An 18,326-nucleotide genomic window follows, 5' to 3' on the forward strand; every position below is an offset into this window, starting at 1 on the left:
AAGTTATAGACAAACTTTAACCTAGATAATTTAAAAGTACAATTGACAGAATGTTTTAATGTTGGGATGAAGTGCATACATACTTTATATTTTTCAAACTAGGTTATATTGCTTTGCTAAAAGTAAATAGTACCTCCAGGACACCATCTGGTAAAAATCTCTCTGTGGATTAACCCAGAAAAGGAAGTGAATGAATTTTTATATAGTGCATAGTTGTGGTTGCAAAACTGCAGTAAAAATATGTTTTCAATGCACTGATATAAGTGAGACTTCAGAGTTCAGCTACCTCATCTGATCTGATCCAAAAGCCTTGGAATATTTAAGGCCATAGCTCATCAACAAAGAAAAGGATGGGTGTTTTCTTTTTTAGCATTCCTATGACTTGGAAGAAAAAAAAATCCAGGAAATTGAAGTTCATGAACTGGAAAATATGAATTGGGTCTTTTAGAAATCATTCATTATAAAAATAACATGCTGTTCCTTAATGATAGGACGTAACATGTCAGAAAAGTCTGAGACCATCTAAGACAATTGGATGAGACCCAACAATGTTATGTGTGTATCCCTGCTGATGCAAAACGGTCAAATTAGTTTTCACTTTTTTTCTTTTTTTTTTTTAAATAATGTGTTGTCCAAGCCTTGATCTAGTCCAATGACTAGAGGAATGGAACTTCCCCTCACCTCTCTAGGGAATCCATTCCAGAGACTAATAGATTTCACTGTCAGGAAACATTTCCCGGATTCAGCCTTAAATTTCCGTTACTTAATTTCATCCCATTACTTAACTATAAACTTCTTATTCTACCTTTAAAAATGACTTGGCTTCTATGATGTTTACATATTTCAAATATTAGTGAGATGTTATCATAACTAGACTCAGTCAGAGATGGACAAATATTATATGTTCTGTTATTTTAATCTTTTCCTACAAATTAAAGTCTGAAGCCTTTTATACATTTATTTTCCACTTTGAATGCTATTCAATTTACTTATTTGAGGCATTTATGTTTTAAACTGGTATTCTTGTTGTGATCTCAGCAGTACCATTTAAATAACTCTTATCTTCCAGCCATATGATGTGAAGCTTTTGCATATACAGACTAAAATCTCATTGACTGATTTTACTCTCGTATTGCATTACAAGATCATATATAATTTGCAACCCACTATCATCTCAAAGTCTCTTGGTATTACTGCTTTCCAAGTACTGTATATCCTGCCAATTGAATGGCTGTGTTTCTGATTATTTTTCCCCAGATGTATTAGCTACATTTTTCCAGGTTGAATCACATTTCATTTCCTGCCCATATTTCTAACCACTTTAGGTCCCTTTTATCTGCCCTCACTGGTTTTGTCAACACTATTCAATTTAGTATCATCTGTAAATTTAATTAACATGATGTGTATCCTCTCTTATAAATCATTAATGAAGTTTTTCTACAATGATTTGTTTATTTTTTTAAACTCTAATTCTGCTTAATGTTCATAGTTTTGCTATATTCTTAAGAATGTACCACTTTTTTGCCACTTAATATTTATTTCATTATTTTAGGAGTGGCTGATGGTGGACTAACAACAGAATCATGCTCAGGGTCACTGTTTTTCCTTTTTTGAATATTAGAGCTAAATTACCTTTACAATTGTTCTTCAGAAGATTAACAATACTTTTAGTGACAATTTTCTACCCTTCTGCAATTGCTACATTTTTCATAAATGTAGTCTAACATTATGGAAGCCTCACTACGATGTTCTCACATCCATGACGTAAAATTACCAAAGATCTCTTATTTCAAATTCTGTTGTGCAATGAGTTGTTTAAATTTTAGATACCAATTTACCATGACAATATTCTGTTATAGTAAATGAGTAAAAATTAATTTAGAATGCTTCTATTTTAACTATTTTGGAATTGGTAAGTTGAACCAAGATCAACATGGTTCACAGGAACTGAGAAAACAATTTTGTTCCTCCTTTATAACTGTAATTTCTTTTTAATTTTTTGGTTATTTAAAATTCTTTTGCTGTTTTAAAATCTATTTTAATTTTATTTTTAGGGGGAAATACATCAGACTACAGCACATCTAAAGGTGTGCTTTGAAAACATAATGTTAGAAACAACATGCATGTACCCACCATCCAGGTTAAAAAAAGCCATTACCAGTAAACTTAGCAGCTACCTTAACACATCTCTCCAATTGCATCCCTCTTCTCTCCTTTAGGGGCACCTGCTTCTGTGAAATTTATGAAAATAGTTTATCTTTTTTGTTAATACAACTATATATGCATCCATACAGCTAAGATGTATTTTTTTCAAAAATTGAACATCTCAGGCATTTTAGTTATCAATTTCCATCTTACACTAGTTAATTCTTTTTTTTCTAAGTATTTCACTTTTCCGACATGAATCTTGTGATATGTCCTTAATAATCTTGGAAGAAAGAATACATTTTTTTTTCTTCAATTCTCCCTTTACCTAAATCCCTAGTGTTGGTTTTACATACAGCTTTTTCTTCTTCTTTTTTTTTATCCATCCTCCTTAACTTATGTATTTTTGGACAGTTTCTTGTGCTGCTTGTCATTTATGGATGTACATATATTCTTAAATTACTTATTATGGCCTAATTATGGCTCAGAGGTCTGATTTCACATACTTAAATCAATGAGTGGATCCTTTATGCTGCTTTTCAGTCAAGTCTTATATTTCAAAATATTTGTTAAGGGATTAGAAAATTTTGTGAGTATCTAAATATAAGAACTATATTTCTTCTCTAACAAATTTAAACTTCTACTCTATTTAGTTATCAAAATTTTCTTTGCATAGTTTTTGGTTCCATTTTATCTTCTATTTCTCATCTCTATGTCCATGCAACAAGTTTGAAATATTTCTGTCTTTTAAACAAACTTAACTCAAATTTCATCCTTAAATTGTATGACACAGTAAAAAACTGATGAGTCTAGAGTTTTTTATTTTGCCAATTATCTTGCTACTACTTTAAAAAGTTACATGTGCTCAATTATTTAGAGAAGATGTTCACTTCCATTTGGTTTACAATAGAAAAAAAATTGGAAACAATCAAAATGTCCAATAATTAGGGATCTAGCTAAATAAAATATAAGTGCAATCCTACAAGGGAATACTAGGAACCTAATTAAAATTGGTGATTACCAATTTCACCCTCCGACAGTTAAGAGGCAACCACCTAGGGGTGGCCCATAACAGCTGAGTAACAAATACAGAGTACAAAAGCCAAGTCATCACAACTGGGTCCCACAGAGGGATTGCCCATAAAAGAGATAATTCTGTGGTACCATTCACTTTCCAGAGCTCCCCATAGGATCAAGCTGAGGCTAGACTTCAAACTTTTGAAACCACATCTTTGTCTAGCATCTTCCTCTGTCCTTTCCTGCTTTCCTCACTTTCTTTTGAAGAGTACTCTCTTAATAAATCATTGCACAAGATTTTTTTTCTTGAGCTCTGCTTCTAGGGGACCCAACCTAAGAGAATTGGTGACAGAAGTGGGCCTAAAAAGCACACTCTAATGGTGAGATTCTAGAGTTGATTCACTCACTGAAAGGCTGGCTGTCAATAAGGATAAAACTAGTGGCCAGTGATTCCTAGTATGCTGTAGCAGTGCAACTGCTAAGGTTTTCATCTGGGTGAACTGAGATGGAATATATGTAGAAAATAATTCATTGGCTCATACAATATCTTCAGATATTGTACATTATCAGATGACATTTCAGCAATAGAGTCATCAAGACACAGACGATAACTGGAGTTAAGGATGTCAAGAAACTATGTGAATATGTCATCAGACGGGACATCTCCGTTGAGTCCAGTGATGGCATCTAGAACAACAGAATAACATGAGATTAGGGAAAAAGACTCTCAACCTGGCATAAGCCTTTAATTAACATGGAAAAGTAACTTGGAGATTGGTAGAAGATGACCACAAGAAAGCAAGATAGTCATATTCTTGAAAGATAGTTGTGTCACAGGAGATTATTTTTAGCATGGAATAGAGGAGTGATGGATTATAAGCAGCAAAAAGGAACCTGAACAATACTGAGCAACCAATGTCCCAGGCATGTGGATGTACAACGAAAAAGACAAAGTAGTTTCTACTCAAGAGGGATCCAGAGGTAGTCAAATTCTTGGGGTAGCTCCACATGTCAAGCCAGTGCAAGAATATTGGTATACTATTTCTCATAGGACAAGTTCCACAGGGCACAATGGAAAGGTTGAGGAGGTACAAAAACATTGAAAGATCATGAGATCAAGCACAGAGCATTGCTGGGATGAGAGTTTAAGATAAAAGAAAGGACTACAGGGGCTAGTATTCGGGCTCAAGACTAAGGAAGATAGAAATATGAAACATGGTGAAATTAAGGAATGTTAGGGAAACTAAAAATGCCTGGTACTTTAGAAGATACTTCAGATATAATATCTCATTACAACCTTTTGTGGCAGATAAGAAAAGTAAGACTTAGAAGCTAAATAATGTTCTCAAGGTTGCACAGCTATTAAAGAGAGGAGTAATGATTTTTACTCAATTCTGCCTGAGTCCAAACTCATACAATTATGCCCACTAGACACTCAAGGTTTCAGATGAAAATTTAGTAGGAATTTAAGTTGAGTCCTCAGTTAAGTGGAGGACTTGACCAGCAGATGAGGATCTTTGCACAGATTCTATTGGTGCCACCAAAGGAATCCTAGTCCAGATATCCTGGAAAAAGAGTGGTTCCTTTCCTACAATCTTCTGTCTTGGTAGAAATCATAAGAGCACCTAAAGGGTGGTAGAACTCGCTCAAAGGAGCTGGCTGTGGCACAGACTGACGGCTTGACACATTAATCCCAGAGAGAAGACAAAAGTCATTAGTCCCAAAGAAAGACTCTCATTCACCTTGCATGTGTGGTGGCATCAATCTAATTCTGAAGCTAGAGGAAATACCTGATTTGACTTTTAGTTAATTGAAAAACTGAAAAATTAAAATTTCGCTTTGTGGGTTATCAAGACTAGTTTGTATTCTTTGTTTTGCTGTTTCATTTGTACCTCCATTAAAAGTTGGCAAGGGCTTAGGAGAGCAGATAAAAACCAAATTAAGTTGCAGTTTTCCTGCATCTAGCACCTTTGTTTGGAAAAACAATTGAGATTATTGGTAGAAATGAGGTCTGGTCATCTCCTGCTATGTTTATTTGAATAATCCCTCTCTTATATATAAAACCATTGCATATTCTTGTACATAGATTATGTACAGACACAAAAAAACCCTCAAAATGCAACTAGTCACACTACCACTGGGAGCAAATAATTTCTTCTTAATACCACTGCCTTCCTTTGTTCTTAGGAACAAAATAGAGCTGAGAAAAGTACTCTGGGTTCTCTTCATCTGGTCAATGGCAAAAGGGAAAAAACCAGAACACTGTTTCACTATATTAATTTTTAAAGTCCAATTAAAGGTAACATCTACAACCTTTCTTCTGTTGTATTTGCCAAATATTTTCAAACATTAAACACAAAGTGCTGATTGCAAGAGAAGAAGAAAGCTGTTGCTGCTATACTCTGCCAGTGATAAAAGCTTTGTCCCTGGGGACTTGGCTAACATTCAGTCATAGGATACAATGTATATTACACAAAACTTCATTCTATTCCAAGGGTTTTTTAATCCAAATGACCAAATATAGTCTGGTATTATTATTATTATTTCTGACTTAATTACCTCCTATAAAAGCATAGGCATCAGATTCTGAAATAAGAATATTAAGCAAACAAGTAAAAAAATCTGAAACAATCTAAGCATGGAGAAAACTACTTTAATGAAAATTGTTACACATTCTTAATTACTCATCAGCTTGCATATTTTCATAATTTAATTCTAGGAGTAAGAGCTTTCTATATTTGGGCAGACTCTCAGGTTCAGGTAGTTTAAGGTAAGGATACGGATTCTATACCCACATGTACTTCCTACTGCACACTTTGCGCTAACTATATCAGTTAGAATTCTTCTGGTTAGGAAGTAACCAAAACTATCTCGCACTGGATTAGCAAAATGAGGAATTTACTAAAATGATACTGGAGTATCTTACTGAGTGCAAGGTAGAATTGTACAAAATGAAGGACGAAGACATAGCAAGAACTTGTCCAGGTCCTTTCTCATATCTCATCTATTTCCATGGGCCAGCTTAATCCTCTATCACTGCAGCCTGGCTTTTCCCACATAAAGAAAAACATGGGGGCAGGACGGTGGCTTAGCGGTTAAGTTCGCCATTCCGCTTCGGCGGCTTGCCTGTTCGGATGCCCAGGGCGGACTAGCGCACTGCTCATCAAGCCATGCTGTGGCGGTGTCCCATATAAAGTAGGGGAAGATGGACATGGATGTTAGCTCAGGGCCAGTCTTCCTCAGCAAAAAGAGGAGGATTGGCTTTGGATGTTAGCTCAGAGCTAATCTTCCTTACAGAAAAAAAAAAAAAAAAGAAAAACATGGCTGCCCAGAGCTACAGAGCTGTACATTTCACAGCTTCAGTCAGTCTTTCATTCCCAAAACCAAAATTCTTAGGGAAGGTTCTCATTATCCAACTAATGAGCATGTATCTAACCCTGGACAAATTAACTCTGCCTAGGTAGGTGGGGAACTGTGTCTACCTTGGACAAATAGCTAGCGATGCCTAAAGTACACATATGGGACCAAGAGGTGTGTTAAACATATGAATGGGGAGAGAAAATTCCAGAAAAGATATGCTGGACACATTATCCCATAGATGTTCCCTACCCTAAAAAAAATAAAATTCTCTTCCATAAGTTCATATATTAAAATTAGTTAATGTCAATATGCATTTTTTTCTATTTAACTATAAACAGTGACTACATGGAAGATAGAATTCTTCTCATTTTGTTTTGCAGTTCTACCAACTTAAACTTTGGTAGGCAATGCTATAACTTCTGGGTTTATTTATTTATATCTTACCTTGTTCCAGAAAGAATTTAAGATAACTTGAAAAAAAATACATTACATAACACCGGAAAATATACTAAAGGTGAAACAAAAGAGAGAAAAACAATGATGGAAACAGAATGAAATCATAAATAATGTATTGTACAATGCAGGGATACACATTCATTACAGGTAGGTTACATAGTTTTCTAATAACTTTTCTAATAACTGGCTAACTTTTCTAATCACTTTGTCAGTTACATAATTCATAATGCACATTAGGTAGTAAACCAATTGCTTAAAAAGCATAAAATGCACATGCAAAAAAATGTATACATGCACTTTGGACATGATCAGAAAGGGGTTTCTGATAGAAATCACTTAGCCGGAATTATATCCTTGATGTCTCTCTTTATTTATTAAGGACAAAGGGATAGAGAGTAAGTATGCTAACAAGGGGGCAGAGTGGGAGAGTTGCTACTTTAGAAGTGCTCTGTGCTATGACTTTGAGCTGAGGCTTGAGTAAATAAATGATGCCAACTCAGAATATCTGGGAGAACATTCAGGCAGAGGAAACAATAAGAATAAAGCCCAGAAAATGGAGCATGCTTGGCATGTTCAAGGAAAAGCAAGGAGGCCAGTGTGTCTGGAGTAGAATCAGAAAGGGATCAAATGGTAGGGCATTGAGAGTTAGGACCAGGCCATACAGAGCACTGTAAGCCATGGTGAAGACTGGCTGCTATTCTCAGTGAGAAGGAAAACCATTAGAGAGTTTTGAGCAGAGAAGTGATATGATCTGACTTTGATTTTTTAAAGGATGATTCTGGCTGCTGTGTAGAGAATGGACTTTTAGGTGAGAGTGGAAAAAGGGAGACAGGTTAAGAGGCTATTAGAAAGGTTTAGATAAGAGATCAAAATATGTTGGAACAAGTGGGAGCACTAGAGGTGATGAAAAGTGGTCACATTTGGGATATATTTGGGAGGTAAACCTGACAGATTTTGCTGATGGATTGAATGCAGAGTGAGAGAAGACTGGCAGTTGGAGAACAGTCTCCTAAAGTTGATGGAGATACGATTGGTTAGTAAATACATCTGCTAAAGTTATTTATCTTGACAGCAAGAGATAAAAGACGTTAAACTGTAAAATAGGGAAATGAATATTGTGTAACTAGGGTTGCTTCTTCTTAAATAGGCCTATAGTGCAATGAGATAGCTGAGCCTACCATACCAAATCTCCAAAGTTGATGAAACTAGAGACCTTCTAAGCAGATCACCTACATTGAATTTGACACAAACTGGTATTCCTTAATAACGGGGATGATAAAAAGAGGAGAGAGGCTGTGAAGTGAAGTAGTCTGGAGAGGGTTAATGAAATTCTCATTTTCCAAACTGATTGATGGTTAGAGAATCTTATAATTTAGAAATGAAGCATTTAGCTTCAAAGGAGAGCTAGGAAAAAGGGGGATAAGGGAACAAGTATATTGAGTCTTTTATCTAGAAGCATCAACAGTGTTGTCTAAAATCTGTAGTTTGATTAAGATATTTTTCAAAGAATCTCATAACCCAAACAAAAAAAGCTCAGAGAATTTGTTGTCAGAAGACCTGCACTGCAAGAGATGTTAAAGGAAGTTCTTTAGGCTGAAGGAAAATACTAGATCCATACAAAGGATGAAGAGCATTGGAAATGAAAAATATATGGGTAAATACAAAATATATTTTTCTTTCATATCATAATTTCTTTAAACATTGTACAGTTGGTTTATTATATAAATAAAATTTAAATGTATGATAAAAACACAAAGAATGATGGGGGGTGTAAAATTATATGTGATGTAGTATAATATTATTTGCAGGCAGACTGTGATAACCTAAAGATGAATACTGTAAACCCTATAGTAAACACTAAAATAATAATACAAAAGATATGGGTAATCAGCCAGTAGAGGAAAAAAATTGTATATTAAAAAGAGTCAATTAGTTCAAAAAGAGGCAGGAAGGGAAGCAAAAAGAACAAAGAGATAAGACAAATAGAAAACAAATAGCAAGACGGTAGGCTTAACCCAAAGCAAGTTAACTTAAATGTAAGTGGACAAAACATTCCCACTAAAAGTCAGAAATTGTCAGACAATAAAAAATAAGAACCAATATCTACAAGAGGCACACATTAAATATAAAAATACAGACAAGTTAAAAGTAAAAGTACAGAAAAAATATACCATGCAAACATCAAGCATAAGAAAGCTAAATTGGTTATATTCAGATCAGACAAAATAGACTTCAGAATAAAGAAAGACATTTCATAATGGTAAAAGGCCAATTTATCAAGATTACATAACCATAGTAAACATGTATCCACCTCATAACAGAGCTTCAAAATACATTTCCAAATACTGACAGAAATAAAGGAAGATATAGACAAATCCCCAATCATAATTAGAGATTTTAATATCGCTTTCTTAGTAGTTGATAGGAAAATTTATACAAAAAAGTAAGAGAATAGAAAACTTGAACAACCAATTTGACCTAATTAACTATTAAGAAGAGTAAACCCATAAACTGTAGAATACACATTCTTTTCAAGTGCAGAAGGAAGACTCACCAATTCATATGATGTGTCTTAATGAATTTTTACAAGTCAATGATAAATTTAAAAAGACTTAAATCATACAGAGTGTGTGTTGTGACCAAAACAGAATCAAATTAGAAATCAATTACAAAAAGATATATAGAAAAGCCCAAAGTGTTTGTAATTAAAGCCACACATTTCTAAATAACACATAGGTCAAATAAGAAACTACAGGAAAATCATAAAGTGTTTTGAAATGAATAATAACAAAAACAACACATCAAAAATTTAGGATGCAGCTAAAGCAGTGTTTGAAGGGAAATCTATACCTCTAAATGCTTCTATTAGGAAAAAAAGATTTAAAGTCAATGATCTAAGCTTCTATCTTAAAAAGTGAAAAAAAAAAAGTACAAATTTAAATCAAAGAAAGCAGAGAGAAGGAAATAATAAATATATGAGTGGAAATCATTGAAATAGAAAAATATAGTAATAATAGAGAAAACCAGTAAAATGCACATACATTTTAACCCAGCAGTTCCTACATATACTTACACATATATAAAATCACTATCATATAGTGATATCCATCACAACAGAATTCATAATAAAAAAGCTGAAAACAACCTAAATGTCAGAAATGAAGGAACTGATTAGATAAAGACATCTGTATAACAGAATGCTACGTTTCATTTTTTAAAAAGGTGGCAGCTTTATAGGAACTAATATAGGCATGATCTGAGATGTCTTGTTAAGTTAAAAAAGCAAGGTACAGGAGAGTGACATCAGCAACATGGCTGAGTGAGCTCTTCCCTTAGTCTCTCCCTGCTAAGATACAATGAAAAGAACATTCATAAACCAACAGAGGACATTCACACAACACAATAGATGTCTGAGAGATCCACAAAGCCATACGTGTAAAGGTGGGGGTGCTAGACCCCCCCAGGAGGCAGCGGAAGGAGGTAAAGAGATCTCCTCTCCCTCCCCGAGCAGCAGCAATCTAGGCTGTAGGACCTTGCTGGCAGTTGGTGCACAACACTGAGAGGAGAAGGGGAAAAAGGCAGCCCTCCACGTGAACACTTGCGCTCTTGGAGTTGCCTCCCACAGGAGGAACACTCCGCACCGGGGCAGCTAAGCAATCATGGGAGCGCCCACACCAAGCCAAGCAGCGCAAGCCAGCAGACAGTGAGCACAGAGCAAGGGCATGCGGGATTGTGCAGGGGAAAGAAAGCGCCCCTCCCCTCCTCCTGCCAGCTCAGCCGGTTGGCCAAAATAGGGGATCCCAGCCAGAGCGCCTGTGCATACGTGTGTAAAGCAGCAGCAGCCAGTGGGCAAATGCAGACAGGCCTTGTCAGCAGAGCTTCCAATGGACAGGCACATCTGCTAGGAGTTGCCGACAGCTCAGAAGACACAGCTCCTGCCCTCACCAGGAGATGAGGTGGCAGGTGGAATCTGCAACCAGATACTACTACTATGTGACAGTACAAATCCACCCCATCCAATAGCATGAAGAGATAACTACAGATCAGAAGGAAAATGACAAGTACCCAGAAATGCATCCTGAAGTCACAGAAATTTACATCCTAAATGAGAGAATTCAAAATCGCTATCATAAAGAAACTCAATGAGGGGTCAGCCCCATGGCATAGTGGTTAAGTTCGGCGTGCTCCGCTTCAGTGGCCTGGGTTCATGGGTTCTGATCGCAGGCATGGACCTACCACTTGTCAGCCATGCTGGGGCGGCAACCCACATACAAAATAGAGGGAGACTGGCAATGGATGTTAGCTCAGGGTGAATCTTCCTCACCAAAAAAAAAAAAAAAGAAAGAAACTCAATGAGTTACAAGAAAACTCAGAAAGACAGTTTAATGATCTCAAAAATAAAATTAATGGGCCGGCCCTGTGGCCTAGCGGTTAAGTGCTTGTGCTCCGATGCTGGCGGCCCGGGTTCGGATCCCGGGCGTGCATCGACGGGCTGCTTCTCTAGCCATGCTGAGGCCGCGTCCCACATACAACAACTAGAAGGACATGCAGCTATGACATACAACTATCTACTGGGGCTTTGGGGGGGAAATAAATAAATAAATAAATAAAATTTAAAAAAATAAATAAATAAATAAAATTAACGAACAGAGGGAATTCTTCACAAAAGAGATTGAAACTATAAAGAAAAACCAATCAGAAATGTTGGAGATGAAAAACACAATGATTGAGATAAAGGAAAATCTGGAGAGCTTAAAAAATAGAGCTGATATTATGGAGGACAGAATCAGTATTTTAGAGCACAGAAATATAGAAATGTTGCAGATGGAGGAGAGAGAACTATGACTAAAAAGAAATGAAGAAATTCCTGAGACATATCCAACTCAATTAGGAAATGCAACATAAGGATTATAGGTATTCCAGAGGGAGAAGAGATGAAGAAAGCAGCAGAGAGCTTGTTCAAAGAAATAATAGCTGAGAACTTCCCAAGCCTGAGGAAGGAGCTGGAACTACACGTAAATGAAGCTAATAGAACTCCTAACCACACCAATGTAAAAAAGACCTTCTCCAAGGCATATATTAGTCAAACTGGCAAAAAATCAATGACAAAGAAAAAATATTAAGGGCAGGAAGGCAGAAGAAAATAACCTACAAAGGAACCCCTATCAGGCTTTCAGTGGATTTCTCAGCAGAAACCTTACAGGCTAGGTGAGAGTGGAATGATATATTCAAAATTCTGAAAGACAAAAACTTTCAGCCAATACCCTATCCAGTGAAACTATCCTTCAGATATGATAAAGAAATAAAAACTTTCCCAGATAAACAGCTGAGGGAGTTCATTGCCACAAGACCCTCCCTACAAGAAATGATCAAGAAAGCCCTCATACCTGAAAAAAAAAAAAAAAAAAGAAAGGGTTTACAAATCCTTGAGCAAGGAGATAAACAGACAGACAAAATCAGAAAATTGCAGCTCTCTATCAGAACAGGTTAGCAAACATTTAATTATAACATTCAAGATAAAGGGAAGGAAAGCATAAAAAATAACTATAATCAATTCAGTTTAATCACAAACTCACAATACAAAACAGAATAAGTTGTGACAACAATAACTTAGATGGAGAAGAGGAAAGTGATGGAAACTGCTTAGGTTAAGGAAACAAGAGACTATAAGAAAATGGACTATCTCATCTACGAGATCTTTTATACAAACCTCACGGTAACTACTAAACAAAAAATCAGAACAGAGACATAAATGATAAATAAAGAGAAAACTGAGAAAACTATCATAGAGAAACACCAAACTGAACTGGCAGTCAGAAATACCCGGGATGAGAAACAAGGGAAATATAGAATAACTGGAAAACAAGTGATAAAATGGCAGCATTAAGCCCTCATATATCAATAATCACTCTAAATGTAAATGGATTGAATTCTCCAATCAAAAGACACAGAGTGGCTGGATGGATTAAAAAACAAGACCCAACAGTATGCTGCCTCCAGGAAATACATCTCAGCTCTACAGACAAACACAGGCTTAGAGTGAAGGGACGGAAAACGATACTCTAAGCTAACAGCAAAGAAAAGAAAGCAGGTGTTGCCATATTTATATCAGACAAAGTATATTTCAAGATAAAAGAGGCAATGAGAGACAAAAGGGGCAGTAGATAATGATAAAAGTGACACTCCAGGAAGAGGACATGACACTTATTAATACATATGCACTTAACACAGGAGCACCAAAGCACATAAAACAACTACTAAGAGACCTAAAAGGAGAAATTAACAGCAACACAATAATAGTAAGGGACCACAACACCCCACTTACATCGATGGATAGATCATCCAGACAGAAAGTCAACAAGGAAATAGTGGAATTATACAAAAAAACTAGACCAGATGGACTTAATAGATATAAATAGAACACTCCATCAAAAATCAGCAGAATACATATTCTTCTCAAGTGCATATGGAACATTCTCAAAGATAGACCATATGTTGGGAAACAAAGCAAGCCTCAATAAATTTAAGAAGATCGAAATCATATCAAGCATCTTTACCAACCATAATACTATGAAACTAGAAATCAACCACAAGAAAGAAGCTGGGAAAGTGACAAATATGTGGAGACTAAACAACATGCTACTGAACAACCACTGGATCAATGAAGAAATTAAAGAAGAAATCAAAAAATATCTGGATGGGGCTGGACTGGTGATGTAGTGGTTAAGTTCCTGAGCTCTGCTTCAGTGGCCTGGGGTTCGCAGGTTCGGATTCCAGGCATGGACCTATGCACCGCTTATCAAGCCATGGTGTGGCAGGCGTCCCACATATAAAGTAGAGGAAGATGGGCACAGATGTTAGCCCAGGGCAAATCTTCCTCAGCAAAAAGAGGAGGACTGGCAACAGATGTTAGCTCAGGGCTAATCTTCCTTACCAAAAAAATATATATATATCTGGAGACAAATGAAAACGAAAATACACTACACCAACTCATATGGGATGCAACAAAAGCAGTCCTAAGAGAGATATTCACAGCAATATAGGCACACCCTAACAAACAAGAAAAATCTCAAATAAGTAATCTTAAACTACACCTACCAGAACTAGAAAAATAAGAACAAACACAGCCTAAAGTCAGCAGAAGGAGAGAAATAATAAAATTAGAGCAGAAATAAATAGAAACCAAAAAAAAAACAAACCAGTAGAAAGGATCAATGAACCAACTAAGAGCTGGTTCTTTGAGAAGATAAACAAAATTGAAAAACCCTTAGCCAGACTCACTAAGAAAAAAAGACAGAAGGCTCAAATAAATTAGAAATGAAAGAGGAGAAATTACAACAGATACCACAGAAATATAAAGGATTATAAGAGAATACTATGAAAAACTATATGCTCACAAATTGGATAACCTAGAAGAAATGGATAAATTCTTAGACTCATACAACCTCCCAAAACCAAATCAAGAAGAAATAGAGAGTCTGAATAGACCAATCACAAGTATAGAGATTGAAACAGTAATGAAAAAACTCCCCAAAAATAAAAGTCCAGGACCAGATGGCTTCTCAGAATTCTACCAGACATTCAAAGATTTAATATCTATCCTTCTCAAACTATTCCAAACAATTGAAGATGATGGAACACTTCCTAACTCATTCTACAAGGTCAACATCACCCTGATCCCAAAGCCAGACAAGGACAACACAAAGAAGGAAAATTACAGGCCAATATCACTGATGAACATAATATAAAAATCCTCAACAAAATATTGGCAAACCAGATACAGTAATACATTAAAAGGATCATACATTATGATCAAGCGGGATTTATACCAGGGATGCAGGGATGGTTCAACATCTGCAAATCAATCAATGTGATACACCACATTAACAAAATGAGGAATAAAAACCACATGATCATCTCAATAGATACAGAGAAAGTATTTGGCAAGATCCAACATCCCTTTATGATAAAAACTCTCAGTAAAATGGGTATAATAGGAAAGTAACTCAACATAATAAAGGCCACATATGACAAACCCACAGCCAACATCATACTCAACAGGGAAAAACTGAAAGCCATCCCTCTGAGAATAGGAACAAGACAAGGGTGCCCACTCTCGCCACTCTCATTCAACATAGTACTGGAGGTTTTGGCCAAAGCAAGAAAAACAAACAAAAGGTATCCAAATTGGCAAGGAAGAAGTGAAACTCTCGCTGTTTGCAGATGACACGATTTCATATACAGAAAACTCTAAAGAATCCATCGGAAAACTATTAGAAATAATCAACAACTATAGAAAGTTGCAGGGTACAAAATCAACTTACAAAAATCAGTTGCATTTCTATACTGTAATAACGATCTAACAGAAAGAGAACTCAATAATACAATCCCATTTACAATCACAACAAAAAGAACAAAATATCTAGGAATAAATTTAACCAAGGAGGTGAAAGACCTATACAATGAAACTATAAGACATTATTGAAAGAAATCGATGACCACATAAAGAAATGGAATGATAGCCCATGCAGATGGGTTGGAAGAATAAACATAGTTAAAATGTCCATACTCCATAAAGCAATCTACAGATTCAATGCAATCCCAATCAGAACCCCAATGACATTCTTCAAGGAAATAGAACAAAGAATCCTAAAATTCATATGGGGCAACAAAAGACTCTGAAGAGCTAAAACAACTGAGAAAAAGGAACAAAGCTGGAGGCATCACAATCCCTGACTTCAAAATATACTACAAAGCTATAGTAATCACAACAGCATGGTACTGGTACAAAAACAGACACACAGATCAATGGAACAGAATTGAAAACCCAGAAACAAAACCACACCTCTACAGATAGCTAACCTTCAACCAAAGAGCCAAGAACATATAATAGAGAAAGGAAAGTCTCTTTAATAAACGATGTTGGGAAAACTGGACAGCCACATGCAAAAGAATGAAAGTAGACCATTATCTTTCACCATACACAAAAATTAACTCAAAATGGATTAAAGACTTGAAGGTAAGACGTGAAATGATAAAACTTCTAGAAGAAAATGTAGGCAGTACACTCTTTGACATTGGCCTGAGAAGCATCTTTTCGAATACCATGTCTACTTGAGCAAGGGAAACAAAAGAAAAAATAAATGGGACTGCATCAGACTAAAGAGCTTCTGCAAGGCAAAGGAAACCAAGAACAAAACAAAAAGACAACCCACCAAGTGGGAGAAAATATTTGCAAATCATATATCCAAAAAGGGGTTAATCTCCAAAATATATAAAGAACTCACACAACTCAACAACAAAAAAACAAACAACCCAATCAAAAAATGGGCAGAGGATATGAACTGACATTGTTTCAAAGAAGATAGACAGATGCCCAATAGGCACGTGAAAAGATGTTCAACATTACTAATCATTAGGGAAATGCAAATCAAAACTACAATGAGATATCACCTTACACCCATTGAAATGGCTATAATTAGCAAGACAAAAAATACCAAATTTGGAGAGGATGTGGAGAAAAGGGAACCCTCATACACTGCTGGTGGGAATGTAAACTGGTGCAGCCACTATGGAAAACAGTATAGAGATTTCTCAAAAAAATAAAAATAGAAATACCATACGACTCAGCTATCCCACTACTGAGTATTTATCCAGAGAACTTGAACTCAACAGTTCAAAGAGATTTATGCACCCTATGTTCACTGCAGCATTATTCACAACAGCCAAGACATGGAAGCAACCCAAGTGCCCATCGACTGATGAATGAACAAAGAAGATGTAGTGTACACACACACAACCACACACATACACACACAATGGAATACTACTCAGCCATAAAAAAAGACAAAATTGTCCCATTTGCAAGAACATGGATGGACCTTGAGGGTATTCTGTTAAGCAAAAAAAGCCAGAAAGAGAAAGATAAACACTGTCTGATTTCACTCTTACATGGAAGATAAACACATGGACAAAGAGAACAGATGAGTGGTTACCAGAGGGGAAGGGGGTTGGGGGGTGGACAAAAGAGGTAAAGGGGCACCTATATATGGTGACTGACTAATAATAATGTACAACTGAAATTTCACAGTTATAGATATTATGACCTCAATAAAATAAAAAAAAAGGTACAGAGCAATGTATAAAAAATACTATGATATGTGTAGGTGTCTGCTTTTTAAAGAATGTGTGTGTGTGTGTGTGCAGTTTTATTTATTCACATATGCATAAAAGATCTCTAAAAAGTACACACCGGAAACAGGCAATAGTGGTTGCTTCTGAGGAAGAGGTCTGCGTGGTTTGGATATAAGGGTAGTATTACATTTTAATGAGTACTGTTTCACCCTTTAGAATTTAATACTGTGTAAACGTTCCCTATTCAAAATAATATTTTAAGTAAAAAATAAATAAAGGTAATAAATATTATAAGATAAGAAATAGGGAGAATAAAAACAAAAAGGACTGAAGTCAGTAGTCCTTGATAAGTTATATGGACAGTTTGGCTTTCTATATACGCAGTTTCCTCTGAGGCAGTGGGTCATTGTTTATCTAGATAGGATAGCCAAGAAACAAAGAGCTTCTGTGGCCTTTTTCTCTTTACCCTTACAGTTCTCTTTACCCTAAGGCAAAATTGGCAGGAGTACTTTGCTATATATCTAAAGGGATTAAAAAGGTACAGATGGACAAGCTCATAGGATTCCCCATTTACTGCTAAAGTAGCCCAAATTCAAGCATCTTTCTTTGAGCCTGCAGATTCTATCCAAGCTACCAAGTATCCTTTGCTTTCTATCTATGATGGAGAAAAAAAGGAATGGTGTAGTAATTGCTTCATGACTACATACACAGGGTAGTCACAAAAGCCAGCAGTCAGAACTTGCTATTGTGGCGTTTTCACTGTGTCAAGAACCCAGGTTAAAGCAATTTTCAGGAACTAAAATAAAAATATTACCTGTCCTTGGATAAAATGTTTGAATTCTCCAGATTTTAAAATTAAAGTTACCCTCTGTGTTCAGAACTACAGGAACAGTGTGACTCTATTCATAATTTTCCAAACAGCCAGGTTTTATTTTATCTTCTAGAATTCCACCTCTCTGATTTTGTTACCTTTTTCTGAAACAACAACAACTTTTGGGGGATGTGGTTTAAATATCGTTTCTATCTCAAAAAACATAAATTTAAATTCTCTTTCTCTTCGGACAGTATATTTTACAAAAGGCTACAAAAATTGACTATTTAGATAAATCTTTACATAAAGCACCTAAACTTGTCTTATTAAAATCACCCACAAAATAAATAATCCTTGCTTGATTTATTTGTTCTAACAGTACCACTAATACAGGAAAAGTGAT

General features: G+C 35.8%; 1 long non-coding RNA gene across 2 annotated transcripts in view; it reads right to left on the reverse strand.

The window, feature by feature from the left end:
* LOC147913107 (uncharacterized) overlaps nt 1-18,326 on the reverse strand; it is a 191,050-nt gene that overhangs the window by 114,611 nt on the left and 58,113 nt on the right. The window lies entirely within an intron of this gene.

The sequence above is a fragment of the Ceratotherium simum genome, chromosome 30 (assembly GCF_057802395.1).
Source record: "Ceratotherium simum simum isolate JZ-2026a chromosome 30, ASM5780239v1, whole genome shotgun sequence".
In the NCBI taxonomy this organism is placed as follows: Eukaryota; Metazoa; Chordata; class Mammalia; order Perissodactyla; family Rhinocerotidae; genus Ceratotherium; species Ceratotherium simum.